The following is a 19,939-nucleotide window of genomic DNA, read 5'->3' on the forward strand; positions in this document are numbered from 1 at the left end:
TTCCAGATTGGCTACTGTGTTACTTAAATAAGTAAAAATACTCAGAATGAAAATGAGGGTAGGAAAAAGGGTAAGAAAAAGTGCATGCCTTGCATACATCAATCAATGTTTATCTTAAATGAACCAGGAATTTTGTCACCCTGCACTGGAATGCAACCAGCTCTGGGGAGGATCACAGCACACAGCAACACTACAAAACACTTTTAGGACATGAAGTGAAGTTATTAAAGGTCTAAGCAAACTGTACTAGGCCCCAGGAAAGCAGTGGGGACAAACATGATTGCAAAATGTTGTTGTGGAAAACACAGTATTTCTAATAAGCTTGATGCTCTGGTGTAATAAAGTTAGGTCGATGTTTCATTTTACCTGTTAATCTTCCACCCACTTCCAATAGCTCCTTCATTATTTTCTCTGTCTGTAACCACTTTAGTTATTAGACTTATTATGAATAGTCTTTCTGCCTGGAAATCTGCTCCTCACTCTCCCGTTTCATAGAGAGTTTTCTCCTCTGACGTGGTTTCCAGACACTTCACACTGATATTGTATAATGGTTTTGGCAGGAGAGAGAGGCTCTTTAATGATGATGGGCATAAATGACATTTCAAAGTTACTTCTCTTTATTAACAAGCAGAGATTTTTCAAATCCTCATCAGGAGCCAGAAGGAGAATCAGTCCCAGTCTTGATGAGTCTTTTTAAATGGCTTGTCCTCTGCTATTTCATCCTGCACCACTGTACAGTACTAGGCTCTCTGGATGCCCCTCTGTGTGGGTCTATACAAGCTCGCACAAATAGCTCTCAGATCGATGAGTTTCTTCAGGGCGGTTACAAGATGGGGAGGAAACATCTGTTAAGAACTGGTATAATGAGCTGCACAAAGAGAGCCATTCAGACTGTACACACAAGTGTCATTAGTTTACACACGTCAGGAACTATGCCATGGATTCTGGAGCATCATCTTCTGGCACCTGACTTCATTTCTATCTATTTACACATAGACAGACATGCAGCACCCTCCTGACCTGGTATATCAGATGGAGCATGGGACTGCAAATCAGTCCTTGGCACTCAGAACCTGCTGAACACCCAGTGTGTTGCTATCCCTAAAAAGAGCTAAAATGATCCGTGGGTGTAAAAACAGGAGACTTTAGAGTAAAAGAAGATAGCTTGTAATACCCCTGTATGCAGCACTGGTGAGACCTCTGCGGGAATAGCTGTGTCCCGTTCTGATGCCCACACTTCTAAAAGGATAAAGATTAGGAGACATTCAAAGAAGAGCTACAAGAAAAGTTTAGGTTGGGAAAATGTACCTTCCAATGAGAGACGTAGCAAGTTCAGTCAGTTGAGTTTAATCAAAGAGGAAGGTTAAGGGGTGATCTGATCACAGAATGCAAATACCTACATGGGGAAAAGATTTCTGCTAGGGCGGGCCCTTTCATTTAGCAGACAAAGGCACAGCAAAATCCAAGAACTGGAAGTTGAAGCCAGACAAATTCAGGTTCCCCACTTACGAAAGCATTGACGCCCCGGCTTAATTAACGTCCCCTGGACTTCAGAGCGAGAGGAGTCAGGGAAAGTGCTTGCAGCCAGTTTTCAGAGCCCCTGCAGTAAGAGCAATGGTGGTAGCCAGTCCCTATGTGGCAGGGTTACTTCTAGATCAGGATGGGAATTCTCTGCTGAAATATTATTTTATTGGAAAATACCAGTTTGTCGGAACTGAAATGGTTCGCTGAAAAGGGTCGATTTTGATGAATTTTTCAACTTCTAAAAGTTTTGAAATTGTCAAAATGTTGTGTTTCTATGGTCTCTAAAGGAAAACTTCTGGTTTTCCAGGTCAAAATGACCTTTTGTTTGGAACTTTAAGCTGCTGATACTTTTTTTTACAAAATGGAAATGGTCAAAAATCAATAATTTTGAAATGTAAATTTGGAAAGGAAAAGTTTCAGTTGACCTGACCCAATCCCCCTGCCCCAGATTTTTGGTTTGCAAAAGTGTTTGAAATTTTGACTTTTCATCCCAATTCAGGACAGGAATTCTTTTCCAAGATCTCAAAAATTGTTGAGGGAAAGTTTTACCGACTCATCTCTATTTATTTCCCTTGTTCCTGATAACAATGAGAGTCTCTAGTGCGCCGATTAAACTGTGTGTAGCTCAGTGCTCCCCCCTGTGAACAGTATGCAGCTCTCTGTCTGTGTCATCGGCAGGATATTACTACTGGCTACTTCTCACCCGGTGTCTCTTGAAAGGGCCAGTGTGACTCAGCAGTTCCGGTGATGGTAATTTGCTACAGGGGTCCAGGCACCTCCGGAAGAGCTATGGCCTCTCGCTGACAGGTTTATTTCCCAGCCTCACTGCTGCTCCGCTGATTCATAGTCTGAACCAGCAAGTGAGGATACAGCTCCATGCCAGGTGCTAAAATGGCAGCCACTGTGTGCGGACTTGATATAGGCCTTTGCAGACAAGGGCCCCCATCTTCCCTGCGGAGGGGCTGCTCAGCACGGTGTGAAGAGAGCTGGCAAGTTCCCACGGTGGTGGTGAGAGAAGCATGTCAAACACAGAGACGTGATGCAGAAAGAACGAGGAGTCCTTGTGGCACCTTAGAGCCTAACACATTCATTTGGGCATAAGCTTTCATGGGCTACAGCCCACTTCATCGGATGCATGCAGTGGAAAATACAGTAGGAAGATATATATATACAGAGAACATGAAACAATGGGTGTTGCCATACCAGCTCTAACGAGACTAATCAATTAAGGGGGGCTATTATCAGCAGGAGAAAAAAAAACTTTTGTAGTGATAATCAGGATGGCCCATTCCAAACAGTTGACAAGGAAGTGTGAGTAACAGTAGGGGGAAAGTTAGCACGGGGAAATAGTTTTTACTTTGTGTAATGACCCATCCACTCCCAGTCCTTATTCAAGCCTAATTTAATGGTGTCCAGTTTGCAAATTAATTCCAGTTCAGCAGTGTCTCGTTGGAGTCTGTTTCTGAAGTTTTTTTGTTGGAGAATTGCGACTTTTAGGTCTGTAATAGAGTGACCAGGGAGGTTGAAGTGTTCTCCGACTGGTTTTTCAATGTTATAATTCTGTTATAAATCTGATTTGTGTCCGTTTATTCTTTTGCATGATGGTCATCAGCTTCAGCTCAGCCCAGCTTTCAGTCCCGTGCAGTTTATCACAGCTTATTACGGATGCCACCAGCTTGACAACAACGTTTGACTGAACTCATTTCAGGGCCGAAACACATGGGCAGCCGAGGAAATAACGTATTGTTGTCAAGCTGCATTGCTGCTCCATTCAGGGAAGCCAGGAGGTGGAAATTCCAGCCAGACGTACCCCTGCACTCATTCTGGCAGAGGTTTCATTTTCCTCCTCTTACTAGATTGCATCAGAAATGAGCCCAAGACACAAAGTTGGAAGCAGAGCAGGATCCGAGCTTCTCCAAAGCGCAGAACATTCAGCATGGGGAGTGTGGTTTGGTCCACTGTAGAGACCCAGGTCTGAACTTGGTCAAAGGGCATATGTGCCTCTCTGGAAGATATGCTTTATCCAAACACAAGCCACTGGACTCAGTGCACGGGTATCTGGGTGAATTCCACGGCCTGTAATGTACAGGAGGTCAGACTAGAGGTTCCCTTTGAAGATAAGGCCTTGATCCTTATCATCAAGATAAGGCCTTGTTCCTTATCATCAAAGTCCTCTATGGCCTATGCCCAGGATATCTGATGATGATGTTGGTCCATCGTTGTCGATGACGACCTCAACAATTCATTCTTTCGATGACTGGACTCTGTGCGTCCGAAGATGACTGATCAGTCCGATTCGGGCATGGAACGTCCTGTCACATGTTGGGCAGACATGTGATGGCACTGTCGATGATGTGCGGGCAGCTCTGGACTTGCGCAGCTCACGCTTTCTTTCAGCCTCAGCAGTACGCCTCGCCTCAGCGGTATTACTGCCTGTGTGAATGAGGCTGCGCCATGCTGGACGGTTCAGTGCGAGGGTTTCCCATGTGGCGGTGTTAATCTCAAAGGACTTCAGAGAGGTCTTCAGCGTGTCCTTGAACCGCTTCTTTTGTCCTCCATGGGAGCGCTTTCCCTGGGCGAGTTCTCCGTAGAAGAGCTGTTTAGGAATGCGCTCGTCTGACATTCTCACGACATGTCCAGCCCATCTGGTCTGGGCTCTCATCAGCAGTGTGTGAACTGACGGCAGACTGGCTCTGATAAGGACTTCAGTATCGGGCACTTTGTCCTGCCATCTGATTTTTAGAAGCTTTCACAGACAGGAAGTGTGGAAGTGATTGAGCCTTCGTGCATGACTCCGATAGTCCACGTCTCGCAGGTGTACAGCAGAGTTGGAAGCACCACTGCTCGGTAGACCTTCAGCCTCATTGGTAGGCTGATCCCTCGACGTTCCCAGACGTCGGAGCGCAATCGGCGAAATGCAGAGCTGGCTTTAGCAATTCTACACTTTACTTCTTCATCGATTGACACTGCTCGAGAAAGGGTACTGCCCAGGTACGTGAAGTGGTCCACTGCCTGAAGTCTCTGTCCATTTACAGTGGTGGATGGTTCTGAGTACAGAGTGTGGGGAGCTGGCTGGTGCATGACCTCAGTCTTCTTGATGTTAATGGTGAGGCCGAAGCTGTTGCATGCAGATGAAAACTTGTCCATACTGGCTTGCATTTCTGGCTCTGTACTAGCATTCAGAGCACAATCATCGGCAAAGAGAAAGTCTCGAAGTACAGTTTCCTTCACCTTGGTGATGGCACGCAGTCGCCTCAGATTGAATAGTTTCCCATCGGTTCTGTACTTCAGGCCTACTCCTTCAGTGCAGTGTTGAAAGGCATCAGTCAGAGTCCAGGATATCTAGGACATCATTTAAAGCTCTGGGACAAAGACCATGATCCACCGCTACACTCCTCCACCCCGATGGAACTCTCAGCAATAGGAGCAAAGCTTGGCTGTTCGGGAGCCAGAACATTCTCCGTAGGGCGGTCCAAACTTGTGGAACAAACTCCCCCAGGTGCTAAGGACCATCTCAAACCTCCCCACTTTTCGCTCCAAGTGCAAGGCACATTTTTTTGATCCAGCCTTCTCTAAAACATATAACAACAGGTATGTTTATTAAAAAACATCAAAAACACACACCGAAAAAAACAGGACACTCCGCTGCACGCTTTTCTCCCTCTGGTGAGAGCACACACAATATGTGACAGATACGTGGCGTCATGTTGCTTTCGGCCCTGCTGGAAAGTGTTCAGTTACCAAGGTGATGACCATGGTCTGAGAACTTCCACAGCATAGAATTCTGGCCTTAAATTCTATGAATCTATGGTTTCTATAATTTCAAGTCCTTACCATTGGTTCGGGACCAAACACTTTCAGTCTCTTCGGGAGGATCAATTAGGGATAATCAAAACATTTCTGTCAGAAAATTGGAGTTTGGATTCAATTATTTTTGTGTGTGTGGAAAAAGTTTGCTTTCCATGGAGAAATCTGTCCAAAACCAACACAACAAAACCATCTGAAAACCAGAAAGATTTTTTTTCCAAAAACCTCACAGTGTTCAGTTTTCACCAAACAATTTTTTTTTAATCAAAAGCTGAAATTTTCCATGGGGAAAAAAGAATTCCAACAAACTTTGAACTTAGTTTGAACTTTTCTGCTGACTCTGCTATCGCAAAGTTGCCAGTTAGTATCCGTGCCAATATTGCAGAAGATTTGCTTATGGGGATACCCACTGGCCCCAAATCTCCACTTTCACTGGACTTAACCCAGTGCAACTTTTATCCACTCTTCTGTAGGGCTCAGAAACATACCAAAAGACTAAAAAGTTTTCGTATCAGATGCTTGCATAAAATTCTTTGAATAAGATGGCAAGACTGGGTGACAAATGTGGAAGTGTTAAATCGTGCTAGTATGTCATTCATGGGAATGTTGATTAGTAAGAAAAGACTCAAGTGGCTTGGACGTGTCACACGAATGCTGGATTACAGGCTCTCGAAGAATGTGCTGTACTTTGAAGGTATTGAAGGGTCTAGAAAGAGAGGCAGACCACTGTGAAGACTTCAGGATGCTTGCAAAAATGATTTAGCATCTTTTGGCATCTCTGTGGATGCTTGGGAAAGGAGTGCAGAATGCAGCTCCGGTTGGCAGAGTCAGCTTGTAGAAGGAGCGAGGCATTGTGAGGCGGACTGGATCAAGCTTTGTGATGACTGGTCTCAGACGAGGAAAGAATCTGCTACTCGGTTTCTGAGCATTGCTAGTGCATCAGACTCACTAGCCAACAAAGAACACTTTGACCTATACACCATGCTGTGTAAAGAACGACGGTGCCATTGTATTAACGTCACCCACTTCTGTGGTGTTGCTTTCACTGATGCAAATCCAGAGAAGAATCAGGCCCCAGACTGCTGTGTGTGAATGTGTGTTGTTTGTCTGTGTGTGAATGTGTAGGTCAATTTGTATGACTGTCAGCACCTGGGCACGTCTGTGTGCACAGGCGCACGTATGAGTGTACATGTCTGTGTTTGGGTGTGCAGGTGGGACTGTGTCTCTACGTGCAGGATATGCGGGATCATGGCATTTGTGTGTGCGAGTCGACTGTGAATTTATAGGCATGTGTGCACCTGGTGTGTGTGAGTGTGTCCCCCTGTAGGAGAATGTGTGTGCAAAAGATTCGTACACAAAATAGTGGGGACCTCTGAATTTGACTTTCTTTCATAAATTCAATGGAATTAGCAACCAGCTCACAGGGGAAATACAGAGCAGCAAAGTGATTTGGGCTTGACAGATTAGCTCTCGAGTCTTTATGAGAGCATCATTCAATGGTGCTGAAGAGAATCTCTTCTCGTTGCACGTTTAATTAATTAATCTGCTCAGAAAAGAGGAGTTTAAAAAATCTGAAGTCACCCTGATGCAGTATGTCTCTCAGCAGCATGTCTGCTGGTTTCTAGTTCACAGCATTTGTATGTGTATTGAGGTGTCATTGCACGTATGTTAGGTTATACCTGGGGCTGCCTTTGTATATTGCAAACGGCTTGATTTTGAGAGTTGTCATTAGGTTTATGGCGGGTTATATTTAGGTTTTTCTTTATGTATGTTGTCCTGTCCTCATGTTTACAGAGACATATCTTAGGCTCCCGTTTTACTGGGTCAGACCAAAGGTCCATCTAGCCCAGTATCCTGTATTCCAATAGTGGCCAGTGCCAGGTGCCCCAGAGGGAATGAACAGAACAGGTAACCATCAAGTGATCCATCCCCTGTCGCCCATTCCCAGCTTCTGGCAAACAGAGGCTGGGGACACCATCCCTGCCCATCCTGGCTAATAGCCATTGATGGACCTATCTTCTATGAACTTATCTAGTTCTTTTTTGAACCCTATTATAGTTTTGGCCTTCACAACATCCTCTGGCAATGAGTTCCACAGGTTGACAGTACGTTGTGTGAAGAAATATTTCCTTTTGTTTGTTTTAAACCTGCTGCCTATTAATTTCATTTGTTGGCCCTTAGTTCTTGTGTTTGAGAAGGAGTAAATAACACTTCCTTATTTACTTTCTCCACACCAATCATGATTTTCACAGAATCATAGAACTGGAAAGGACCTTGATAGGTCATCTAGTCCAGTCCCCTGCACTCAAGGAAGGACTAAATATTATCTAGACCATCCCTGACAGGTATTTGTCTAACCTGCTCTTAAAAATCCCCAATGATGGAGATTCCACAACCTCCCTAGGCAATTTATTCCAGTGCTTAATCATCTACATTTTATAGACCTCGATCATATCATCCCTTAGTCGTCTCTTTTCCATGTTGAAAAGTCCCAGTCTTATTAATCTCTCCTCATACGGAAGCCATTCTATACCCCTAATCATTTTTGTTGCCCTTTTCTGAACCTTTTCCAATTCCAATAGATCTTTTTTGAATGCTGGGGGATCTTTATGTTCAAAGTACTGATGGGTGTAAACAGGCCTGGGTTTGGATGTGTAAATACTTGTCCTGGTGGCTTTTGTTTTGCAAAAACTGGGCAGAGTAGTTCAGATCAAGCTCCCATTACAGCAGACGCCTCGATATGAAAGGGGTTCAGTTAAAAGGTGCAGGTTTTGAACTGCCACTAACTAAACCTTTCCTTCCATTGATGTTGCGTAATTCTTACTGGGGAATGAGTAGAGTTGGTCAGGAAGGGTGTATTATTTTGAAGGAAGTGAAAACTTTTCATAGGCATTTTTTACAGAATTCTTTGGTTTGCATCAAAGCACAAAAAATCTCCAAACTATTTTTAAATAAGTTTTCAGAAACCTAAACATTTTCTGGTTTTGGTTGTCAAAACCCAAGAAGGTCTTCAGTTGATGAACCAAAAATTGTCCATTTTCGTTTTCAAGTTTGGGTTTTTTTCCAGAAAAAACTCATTTTTTGACGAAAATGGATACTTTTGCATAAAAATACTGGTTTGTCAAAAACACATTTTTCACCCTCCTCCTTCCAAAAAAGTAACAGAATTTTTGTAACCAGTTTTAGTGAGGAAATGTCAGTGATTGTTGTGCTGCAGTGTTCTTTTTAAAATACTTTTGGCCTTTGAGGTTATAGTTATTATGTCTCCTTATTTGTCTTATGCATGTGACTAAGTGACTGAACTGAGATGAGAACCCTGTTTGCTAGGCATGGTATGAACACAAGATCTCTCTATGTTAGAGGATTTGGTTGTGTTTTAAACTCTAGCTAATGGGGTTAACTAGCATAAGTTTGAATGCTACTCTAGACACTAATTGTTTGTATCAGGACAACAAATGTTGTTCCTGGTCCTGCTTCAGACTAGGTGCCGACTGACATGGGGACCCCAATGTGCCAGGCGCTGTCCACCACATAGCCAGCAGCAGCTATTACCTCAAAGATTTTACAAACTACACAGAAAAAACAGACAAATGGCGTGTAACGCCGACAGACTCCGGTCATCATCAGCTGGGATCAAACCTGGGACCTCTGGAGCTGAAGGCATGAGCTGCTACTGCATGAGTTCAAAGATGCATCTTTCGTAACCAAGTCTGTAGCAGGCTCATGAAGTTCTACCTGGTCTAGCTGCCACTAGAGGGGGGACAGAGTGTCACACCAAGCAGGCATGGGTTACAGGTAGGAAAAAAAAGGATTGTTGTCTCCCTTTAGTGATGGGGAAGGGGTCACTCCTGGCATATCCTCTCAGCCCAGCAACTTCCAGGGGCTTCCCATTATGGAGCCTGTGCCTCCCTGGGAGCAGGGTTGAACACAGCTCTCCTGCCTTGGGGGGTGCTTTGCGTCTGACAGGCTCCCCCAGGCCCAGCAGGGGTCTGTGCTACCAGCCCCCATCCCTGCCCATTGCCCCTGGCTGAGCCTTTGCAGGGCAGGGCTTTCTCATGCTCCGCAGGGTAGTCGCCTGACTGCAGCCTGGACTCCGGGGTTCTACTGATGCTTTCTGGACATCTGTCCTTAAAAGGGCCCTCGCCTTGGAACAAGGCTGGCTGGTCCTACGCCCCCACTGTTCTTAGAGGGAACAGGCCACCCTGTAACAGTCGCCTTTCCCCTCCTCCTGGGCTGAATCATCTGAGCTGGACCTACACAGCACACATTCTAAGGCCGTATATTTGTGGGCCAGCATCATCGTCCTGAGATCTGCACTATAAAGGAGAGGGAGAAGCAATCAGCAGCATCTGCCCCCCATTCCGCATTCCTAGGCCTCACAGAGGGATGGGGGAGAGGTGGGGCACGGGCCAGAGAGGGAGGGGTCAAGGGAAGATGCATGTAGACCCAACCCCACCCCATAGGCGAACCCCTCAGACGCTTAGGCAGCACAAGGATGTGTTGTGTCCTTCAGAGTGGAGACTCTCCAGGCTGCAGAACCTCCTTTTACTGGGTGGGGGGCTCTCTTTGCAGGGGCTTTACCATAGCAATGCTGACATGGATCCAGATGAGATCAGGAGCCAGCACCGGGGCCATGGAGAACACGGCCCCTTTGTGCCACCAGCAGATCAGATGTCTGGATCACGAGAATCTTGGTGGAGATGCATATCTGGGCAGAAGGTAGGTGATAAGAGATCCGGTGCTGGTGAGACCCCCAAAGGTGAATGACACAACTTATCTCACATATATAACTTCAAGCCATGGCAGCTGACAATGATTACGGCGTGTTATACATCTGCGCTGGCTAGGGAGACCATAGATGATGATGCAATGCAATCTAAAGCTTGTGTTACGCACGAGTGGCCTATCCCATCCATGATATGTGTTCATAACCCTGGTCGTTCCTGAAGGACATCAGGCACATTTCTCTAGGGAAGATTACTGCATAATCCTTTTCTCGCTGTCTCACTCTGTGGCCTTGGGCAAGTCACTTAAATGCTCTGTGCCTCAGTTTCTCCATCAGTAAAATGGGGATAATAAAGCCAACGTCGCTTGAAGGGCAGGTAGGGAAGATGACTACATTAATGTTTGTAAAGTGCTTTGAGATCCTCTGGAGAAAGGGGCTACAGTAGAGCACATTATTTTACCCGACACATGTTCTGAAGGCGCTAACCTGGTCCATGCTGTCCCATGCTCAGGTCTCCAGGCTGCCTCATGTGCTAGAAGCACTGGGTAAATCACTTGCTGTCCGGTTAAGGCTGGAGATCCTCTTTCAGCGCTGCCGTCTCTGCATTCCACGCACAACCAGGCCCACCCTAAAGCTCAACCCTTTCTCAAGCCAGACGGGGTAAAAGGCGGAGGAGGGTGGTAGCTGCGAAGACAGGGAATGTATTTCCTGCCCTAGCCATTAGAACACAGCCCATTATGCCCAGCTCAGTGTGGGACTGTGGAGTGGCCACAAACCCACCCACCATACAGAAGTAAATAAATTGGCACCAGGACCCCCTTCCTGGCTCTAGTCCACCCCATTGAAGATTTGTGAGCATTTGCGGGTGTTTTTGTTACAGCGACGGGGGAGGGGTGGGATCTGAATGCCATTCCCAGGAAGGAAAGGCCTGGAGGAGTAATAAATCTGAGTTCAGTGTCACGTTAGCACCACAGCGTTTTACATGGGGCGTCTGGGCTCTGAGAGCTACTCAGGGAAAATTCGTCATAGTGGCAATTTCAGTGCAGCTCCTGCAAAGCCTCCAGGTTTCTAAAGACGGCCCCGGCTGCTAGCAATGGGCACATGAGGCCCTGCTAGTCAAAAGCGATGCAAACAGGGAACTGGCAAAGGCCTAGCCAGCTAGATCCTGGCCTGAGCAGGGATGCGAATCGCGGTCTGTATAAGCACAAGAGAAATGATCATTAGCAGGGAAAGGCGCATGGGAATGTTCCAAGCTGGAGGAGACACTCACAGCCCAGCCAAGGCAGGCAATGGGGTACACACATCCAATGTATCACTTGTATCACAGGTTTCTACTGCAGTGTTTGTTTTCGCTTGTGACAAATCTGGAGCCATCTGGGTACTTTGTGGCTGTCGCCAAGTCCCATGGTGCAGGGCCCTGGCTTTTCACTCTGTTTTACACAGAGACACCCCCTCCATCAGGGCTCAATAGATTATATTTATGATGATTAATAAATACAACAGCAGCAATAAAAAGAATAGGCAAGTATCCTTATGGTTGTTCCTGGCTCGGCCAGAAATATAGGCTCATAGGAATTGCCAGACTGGATCTGACCTGAGGTCCGTCTAGTTCAGTACATTGTTTCCAGCAGCAGTCACCACCACATGCATCAGAGGAAGGTACCCTCCAGTGGGCCGTTATGGGATAACCTGCCTCCAGGGAAAGTTTCCTCCTGACTCTCAGTATTTACCAGGGTTGGGGGGGTTAAGTTGTGAAGCAAGGAGAGTTTCTAGCCCTTCCAAAGCTCTTCTAGAAACCTACTGGCTATTCTCATTATCCGGATGGGCTAGCCAGAAAACAAAAGAATTGCGAGGTTTTGTTCCACAGCGGGAGGAAACCAAGACCTTGAAGACATTTTTAATGAAAAACCAGAGAGAAACCAGAATAGCCAGTAGCCGGGGCATTCAGTGAGGATGTGGGAGACCCACTTTCAAGTCCCTGCACCAAATCAGGTGCACAGTAGGGCTTGAAGCTGGGACACCCATGTGCCAGATGAGTGCGTCTCTCTGAACAGAAATTCTACCCTGGACCTGAGAATCCGTCCTGTAGAAGAGTGGACTCGCTGGTGCACTGCCTTGTGGTGGCTAGGCACGGCATAGCAGTCTCTCCTCCTCCTCCTCTGGACAGCTGCTATGGCCCTGCAGTGGTCTGCCTCTTCTCACAACTTTGCCCTCCAACCAGGTCACTTATAATCCCCCCCCCCTCATTTTGGGGGTAACAGAGTCCTCACCAGCGAAGGATCCCATGACCACATTGTCCTTACCCTATTTGGCCTCAGGGTTTCATGACCTCTCCATCTTCCCAGGCTCCACAGCTGCTCAAGATTCACCCTTCTTAAAGGGCACAGGCTCCCGCTGGAGTCCTCCAACAAACCCCACCTGAAAACATAAACTTCAACCACTTCTAACCTCCTTGGGCTTGAACTTTCATCCTCCTTAAGCTTCCTCTTTGCTCCGTTCCTCAGGGTGCTGCGCTGGAGGCACAGATCCTTCCCCTCATCACCAGAGTTTGCTCTACCCTGGTGGCTGCTACATGTCTCTCCTGTCCTCTTGCCAGACTGCTCCACTTGGGAGAATGTCCCATGGCCAGCTCTTCCTCAAGGTTCCTCCTTGACCCTCTCAGTTTCTCCACACTCTGCTGCCAGACCAGGGACTGCAGAGTTCATCCCTCTCTCCCTTCAGCCCTCCCTTGTTTTGGGCTTCCTCTCTTTACAGTAAGCACCCAACTTTTCCTCCAGCTGGCATCCCCTTTAACTGGGCCTGGTCTACCTTCCAGGTGCAGCCAGGTGGCCTAATTGAGTGCTCCAGTGCCAGTTAACTCTTTCAGAGCCAGTATGGGGGTATACACCTCATCACACTGACCAAGAAAAGTTTTGTGGAAATGACAAAAAGCTTCATTTTTTGATGAATCAGCATTTTCCAATGCATGGGGCGGGGGGTGGGGGACTGAAAAAATCCTGATTGGCTCTATTATCCATAAAACTGTCTAATCCCTTTACTAAGCTCTTGGCTTTCATACTGTCTTGTGGCAATGAGTTCCATGGAATAAGCACACATTATGTGAAAAGTTCTATTAGAGAAATATCCTCTCACTGTATTTGGCACTTCCATTCCCAGACATGGCTGGGAACAGCCTCCCCTCCCCTTAGGGTGGCATCAATAACGTTTGTTTTTTTTAAGTTATCCACATTTTTTTAAATAACCTTCAGTTTAAAGTTCTTCTTTCATCCAAACCAGTCTGCTCATCCTTAACCTGGATGCCTGCACCTGATACTGCCCCACCATAAGACAGCCCAGAAAGAGAAGGTCTATGGCCCATGAAGACCAGTCATAAGATGAAGCAAATCACCAAGGGGATATGGTATTACTCCGAATGCTCTGCTAGACAAACAGCATGGAACTGGCTTGCTACAGGAAGCTCACAAGATGTTTTGAGAACATTAAGCTTCCCCAATGGAACAATGGCTCCCTGACCTAGCAAAGTGTCCAGGACTACACCTGGAGGATATAAAAGATTCCTTTATTAAGGATATACCCAAGAAACATGCCAGATGAAGGCCACTTGCATATTCCATGTATGAACCTGGCATTATACATGCCGGCTGATGTGGGTTCATAACAAGGGAAACAAGGAAGACCTGAGCCCTCCAGTCCAATTAGCTTGTTGTCAGTGCTTTCTAAGAGGTTTGCAAACAAAAAATAATGACTGGTTAATGGACTGCAGGAAAGTGTGGACTTCAATGCACCATAGGATAGTAGGGTTCAAGAAGCCATTTCTCATGCCCTGTATCAGCAAAGACATTATGTTGTGGATTCTGATAGATGGATTACAGAAATGCCCCAGGCTTAGTGGATATAGAGGCCGCATTTAATGGACCTAATGAGAAAGACAAGCAGTAAAAGAGCCCTATTCCCAAATGGTGTCCTACTCGGCTAGCCCTGCCATCTTGAAGTGAGACAAGGACAATGAAAGGTCCAGGCTGAGCTAGGTGAGGAGTGGAAACACTGTGCCCCAGCAGAGCTCTTCCTTCCCACTGCCAGGGGAAGAGCTTGATTCACTTGAGGAAGAATAGTAGTGCTATTAGCAAGAGTGAGCTCAATCTGCAGGTGGCCTTGTTACCTTTGCTGCAATCCCTGCAGTAACATGTTTGAGACAAAACATAAAATGGCCAGTAAGTCCTCGGAATGGACTGGGGACAACTTTTTGTTTTGGAAAGTGACAGAAGTCGCTAGGGGAACAGGTATCGTAGATTTGATTCTGACCAAAAGTGAAGAATTGGCTGTGGATCTGGAGAGAGAGCAGCAGAATAAGGACAACAGACTTCTAAAAAAAAAAGCCTTTAGCAAACTCAGGGAACTAGTAGGCAAGGTTGCATGGAAAGAAAATCTAAGGCAATGATAGTCAGACTGAGGGCCAGGAGCTGCAAGTGGCTCTTTCATGTGTCTTCATTTACTATAAAATAGTAAGTGAAACAATGAGTTCACACGACTGTGGCTCTTTTGGGGAATGTTGATCACTAATTTGGCTCCGGAACCACTGAGAACTGAGTATCCCTGATCTAAGGGATAAAGGGGTTCAGAAGAGCTAGCAGTTTCTCAAGGGGACAATCAATGTTAAAGGCAGGACTGCAAACTATCCCGATGCGAAGGAAAGAGAGGCAGAAAAGTAAGAGGCTAATATGACTCCATTGGGAGCTCTTGAATGATCTGAAAATCAAAAAAGAATCCTAGAAAAACTGAAAAGAGACTAATTGCTAAACAGGAGTATAAAAGAATAGCACAAAATAGGGACAAAATCAGAAAGGCTAAGCCATAAACTGAGTTACACTTACTAAGGCGCGTAAAAGGCAAGAAGAGGTTCTTTTAATACATAAGGAGCAAGAGAAAGACAAAGGAAAGTGGAGGTTCTCTACTTAATGGGACAGGAGAGCAAATAACTGATGACATAAGAACATAAGAACGGCGGTACCGGGTCAGACCAAAGGTCCATCTAGCCCAGTGTCTGTCTACCGACAGTGGCCAATGCCAGGTGCCCCAGAGGGAGTGAATCTAACAGGCAATGATCAAGTGATCTCTCTCCTGCCATCCATCTCCATCCTCTGACGAACAGAGGCTAGGGACACCATTCTTACCCATCCTAGCTAATAGCCATTTATGGACTTAACCACCATGAATTTATCCAGTCCCCTTTTAAACATTGTTATAGTCCTAGCCTTCACAACCTCCTCAGGCAAGGAGTTCCACAAGTTGACTGTGCGCTGCGTGAAGAAGAACTTCCTTTTATTTGTTTTAAACCTGCTGCCTTTTAATTTCATTTGGTGACATCAAAAAAGCTGAGGTGTTTAATGCCTATTTTGCTTCAGTCATCACTGAAAAGATTAATGGAGACCTCAGCACAATGAATATTAACAAGAAGTGGGAAGGAATGCAAGCCAACATAGGGAAAGAACAGATTAAAGAATATTTAAATAAGTTAGATGTATTCAAGTTGGCAGGGCCTGAAGAAATTCACCCTAGCGGACTTAAGGAACTAGCTGCAATAATCTTGGAACTGTTAGCAATTATCTTTAGGAATTCATGGAGTATGAATGATGCCCCAGAATATTGGAGAAGGACAAACATAGTACCTATCTTTAAAAGGAGGAACAAAGAGGACCCAGGGAATTATAGGCCTATCAGTTGAACTTCGATACCTGGTCAGATACTGGAACAAAAACAATTAATTTGTAAACATCCAGAGGATAATAGGAGTATAAGGAATAACCAGCATGGATTTGTCAAGAATAAATCATGTCAAACCAACCTCATTTCCTTTTTTGGCAGAGTTACTGGCCTAATGGATAGGAGGAAGCAGTAGATGTGCTATATCTTAATTTTAATAAGGCTTTTGACACAGTCCCACATGACATTCTCATAAGCAAACTAGTGACATTTTCTCTAGAGGACTTTACTGTAAGGGTGGGTGCACAATGGGTTGGAAGAATGTACTCAAATGTTTCACTGTCAACATGGATCCCACAGGCATAAGTCCTGGGTCTGGATCTATTCAATGTTTTCACTGATGATTTGGATAATGGAGTGGAGAATATGCTTATAAAATTTGTGGATCACATCAGGCTGGGAGGGGTTGCAAGCACTTTGGAGGATTAGAATTCAAAATGACCTTGACAAATCAGACAATAGGTCTGAAATCAACAAGATGAAATTCAATAGAGACAAGTGCAAAGTACTACACCTAGGATGGAAAACTCAAACACACAAGTGCAGAATGGGGAATCGTGGGTTAGGTGGTAGCACTGCTGAAATGGAGCTAGGAGTTATCTGGAGCACAAACTGAATATAAGAAAACAATGTCATGCAGCTGCAAAAGAGGCTGATATCACTCTGGGCTGTATTAACAGAAGGATTGTATGTAAGGCAAGGGGGGTAATTGTCCCACTTTACTTGGCACTGACGAGGCCCCAGCTGGAGCACTGTGTGTAATTTGGGCACCACACTTCAGGAATGATGTGGACAAATTGGAGACAGTCCAGAGGAGAGCAACAGAAATGATCAAAGGTTTAGAAAACTTGACCTATGAGGGAAGGTTAAAAAACTGAGCATGTTTAGTCTTGAGAAAAGAAGACTGCGCGGGAACCCAATAACAGTCTTCACCTATGTTAAGGGCTGTTATCAAGGGGATGGTGATCAGTTGTTCTCCTTGTCCACTGAGGGTAGGACAAGAAGTAATGGGCTTTATCTGCAGCAAGGGAGATTTAGGTTAGATATTAGGAAAAACTTTCTAACGACAAGGCTAGTGAAGCTGCAGAACAGGCTTCCAAGGGAGGCTGTGGAGTCCCCGTCATTGGAGGTTTTTTAAGACCAGGTTGGACAAACACCTGCCAAGAATGGTCTAGGTTTATTTGGTCCTGCCTCACACAGGGGGCAGGACTTGATGACCTCTCAAGGTTCCATCCAGACCTACATTTCTACAATCCTATGATTCTAACCCAGTGGTCAGGGTGCATTATAGGTCCCTAGCTGTGCCCGATCCACAGATTCTAGGAGTCTGTTATAGCTGCACCCAGGGAGAATTGTCTCTTTAGCTCAATCTGTAGCAGCTCTTTTAGCTCTGGAAGTCCCCAGTTTCATCCCCAGTGTGATGGTGACTATCATGTAGGTGGAAGCTCATATCATCTGTGGATTGATATCATTCAGGCTGGGTATAATACAGAGATTGTGCGGGTGGCAACATCGTCCACTGCTAGCAGGAGACAACTGACCAGTCATTTGTCTATGCCAGTTGTTCCGAGGTGTCTCTGGAATTACATTCCCAACTCCCTTTGACAGAGTGAAATAATACTGTGACCACAGGCACCGACTTTCCAAAGTGCCAGGGGGTGCTCGACCCCTGGCTCTGCCAGGTCCCGCCCCCAATCCAACCCCTTCCCCCAAGGCCCCACCCTTCCCGGCCTCTTCCTACCCAGTTCCACCCCTTCCCCTGAGTGTGCCATGTCCTTGCTCCTCCCCCTCCCCCCCCCCCAGCCGCCTGTGCACTGCAAAACAGCTGATTGCAGTGGACAGGAGGCATGGAGGTGGGGGAGGGAGACGCTGATCTTGTGGGGGCTGCTGGCAGGTGGGAGGTGTTGGGGGATGGGGAGGGAGCTGATGGGGGGCTGCCGATGGGTGCTCAGCACCCACCATTGGAGCACCCATGGAGCCAGTGCCTATGAGGCTGGCAGGAGCTTAGTTAAGAGATACCACATGCATCCAGTTGGAAAACAGAAGCGCAAAGAAATGAGAAAGAAAAGAAAACTGGCTCTCTTGACATCTCCGGGAGCTAAAGGGCAAGGTTCTTCCAGCCATGCCCATCCTAAGAAGAGATGTAATATGCCCTGACTTTTCAAGAGGCCAGATACTATATCCTAGCACCCAGGGTGGAAAGAGCTGTCAAAGGCAGAGGTGGAGGGATGAAACATGGCATGATTATGAAATTGAGCCTGTGATGGTCCGTGGTACCTGATATGTAATGCACTAAGACATGAAATGTTCATGCACGCAGGCAGATCTTCGGGGCTATTGGTGAGCAGAGGGAGAGGGGATGATTTTGGAGAGCTAAAACAATTGCAGGCCATCTAGTCCACAACTCTAGTCTCTGCTGTCAAATGCAAAATTAAATATAATTATGCCAGACACACACCATGATATCAGACTGAATAAATCCAGTGAACCATTGCTTGTTCCAAGGTGAGTTGGATGTGCAGATGTGGTTGCCTCATCTCAAAAAAAGATATATTGGAATTGGAAAAGGTTCAGAAAAGGGCAACAAAAATAATTAGGGGTATGGAACGGCTTCCGTATGAGGAGAGATTAATAAGACTGGGGCTTTTCAGCTTGGAAAAGAAACGGCTAAGGGGAGATATGATTGAGGTCTATAAAATCATGACTGGTATAGAGAAAGTAGATAAGGAAGTGTTGTTTACTATTTCTCATAACACAAGAACTAGGGGTCACCAAATGAACTTAATAGACAGCAGGTTTAAAACAAGCAAAGGGAAGTATTTCTTCACACAACACACAGTCAACCTGTGGAACTCCTTGCCAGAGGATGTTGTGAAGGCCAAGACCATAACAGGGCTCAAAAAAGAACTAGATACATTTCTGGAGGATAGGTCCATCAATGGCTATTAGCCAGGTTGGGCCGGGATGGTGTCCCTAGCCTATTTGCCAGAAGCTGGGAATGAGCGACAGAGGATGAATCACTCAATGATTACCTGTTCTGTTCATTCCCTCTGGGGCACCTGGCACTTGCCACTGTCAGAAGACAGGACACTGGGCTAGATGGACCTTTGGTCTGACCCAGTAGGGCCATTCTCATGTTCTTATGAGTTCCAGGGAAAAGGATCAGTTACAGAATGGGACTCTACTCCTGTGGAATGGTATTTGGCACTCAGGTCTCCTAGGTCACTGGTATGAAACTAACTCAGGTCAGTAGTGTCCTTACGTCACTGTCATCTGTGGCCCTTTGCTGGAAGGAGTTGAAGGTCTCAGTTAAGTCATGGGCAGACAGGTGTCAGATTACATCAACCACTACGATATTTGTCATTCTCAGCAGATCTGTCAGTAACTTGACTAGACAAAGGGTACATCTACACTGCAATAAGGGTCCCATGGCAGCAAGTCTCAGAAGAGGTCTGCAGACCTGGGCTCGTGCCACAGGGCTAAAAATAGCAGTGTGGATGCTCCTGTCCAAGTCTGAATGTCTACACTGCAATTTTTAGCCCCATAACGTGAGCTGCCTGAGCCTGAGTCTGTAAACGTGGACTCTGAGATTGACTACCACATGGTGTAGACGTAAAGATAGCGGCAGGACCACTGTCTCACCACTAAAGTGGTCCAACCAAAATAGACCTGATGCATACTGGCAGGGCAGGGTGAGGAAGCTTGTATCATTTGTCCCTAATGTTTTATCTGTGTTGTGGATAACATAGGGCTTTATTCCCCCGGGGTGCTGATCTGACACCTCTCACCAGAACTAAATGCACTTAAAAAAATAGATGTAGTGCATAGCATGGTGCAAAAACATTCTTCTCACATTTTTCTCTTTTCTTTTTGTCAAAATACACTTTCATCAAAGGCGAAACATTTCACAGAGACATATCGATTGTGATGAAGTTTTCAACACAAAAGTTTCTGAAAACTGGGGTGGAATCTCAGGGAGTTGGGGGAGAGAGAGAGAGAGAGCCGAAGCAAAATGTGACCTTTTTTATTCCAAAAGGGACATTTTAACACAAATTTATTTTCATCAAAGCGTCTGAAAAGTTTTGTTTTCATCCCAACCAGGACTGAAAACAAATGTCAAAA

The sequence above is a fragment of the Mauremys mutica genome, chromosome 2, assembly GCF_020497125.1.
Source record: "Mauremys mutica isolate MM-2020 ecotype Southern chromosome 2, ASM2049712v1, whole genome shotgun sequence".
In the NCBI taxonomy this organism is placed as follows: Eukaryota; Metazoa; Chordata; order Testudines; family Geoemydidae; genus Mauremys; species Mauremys mutica.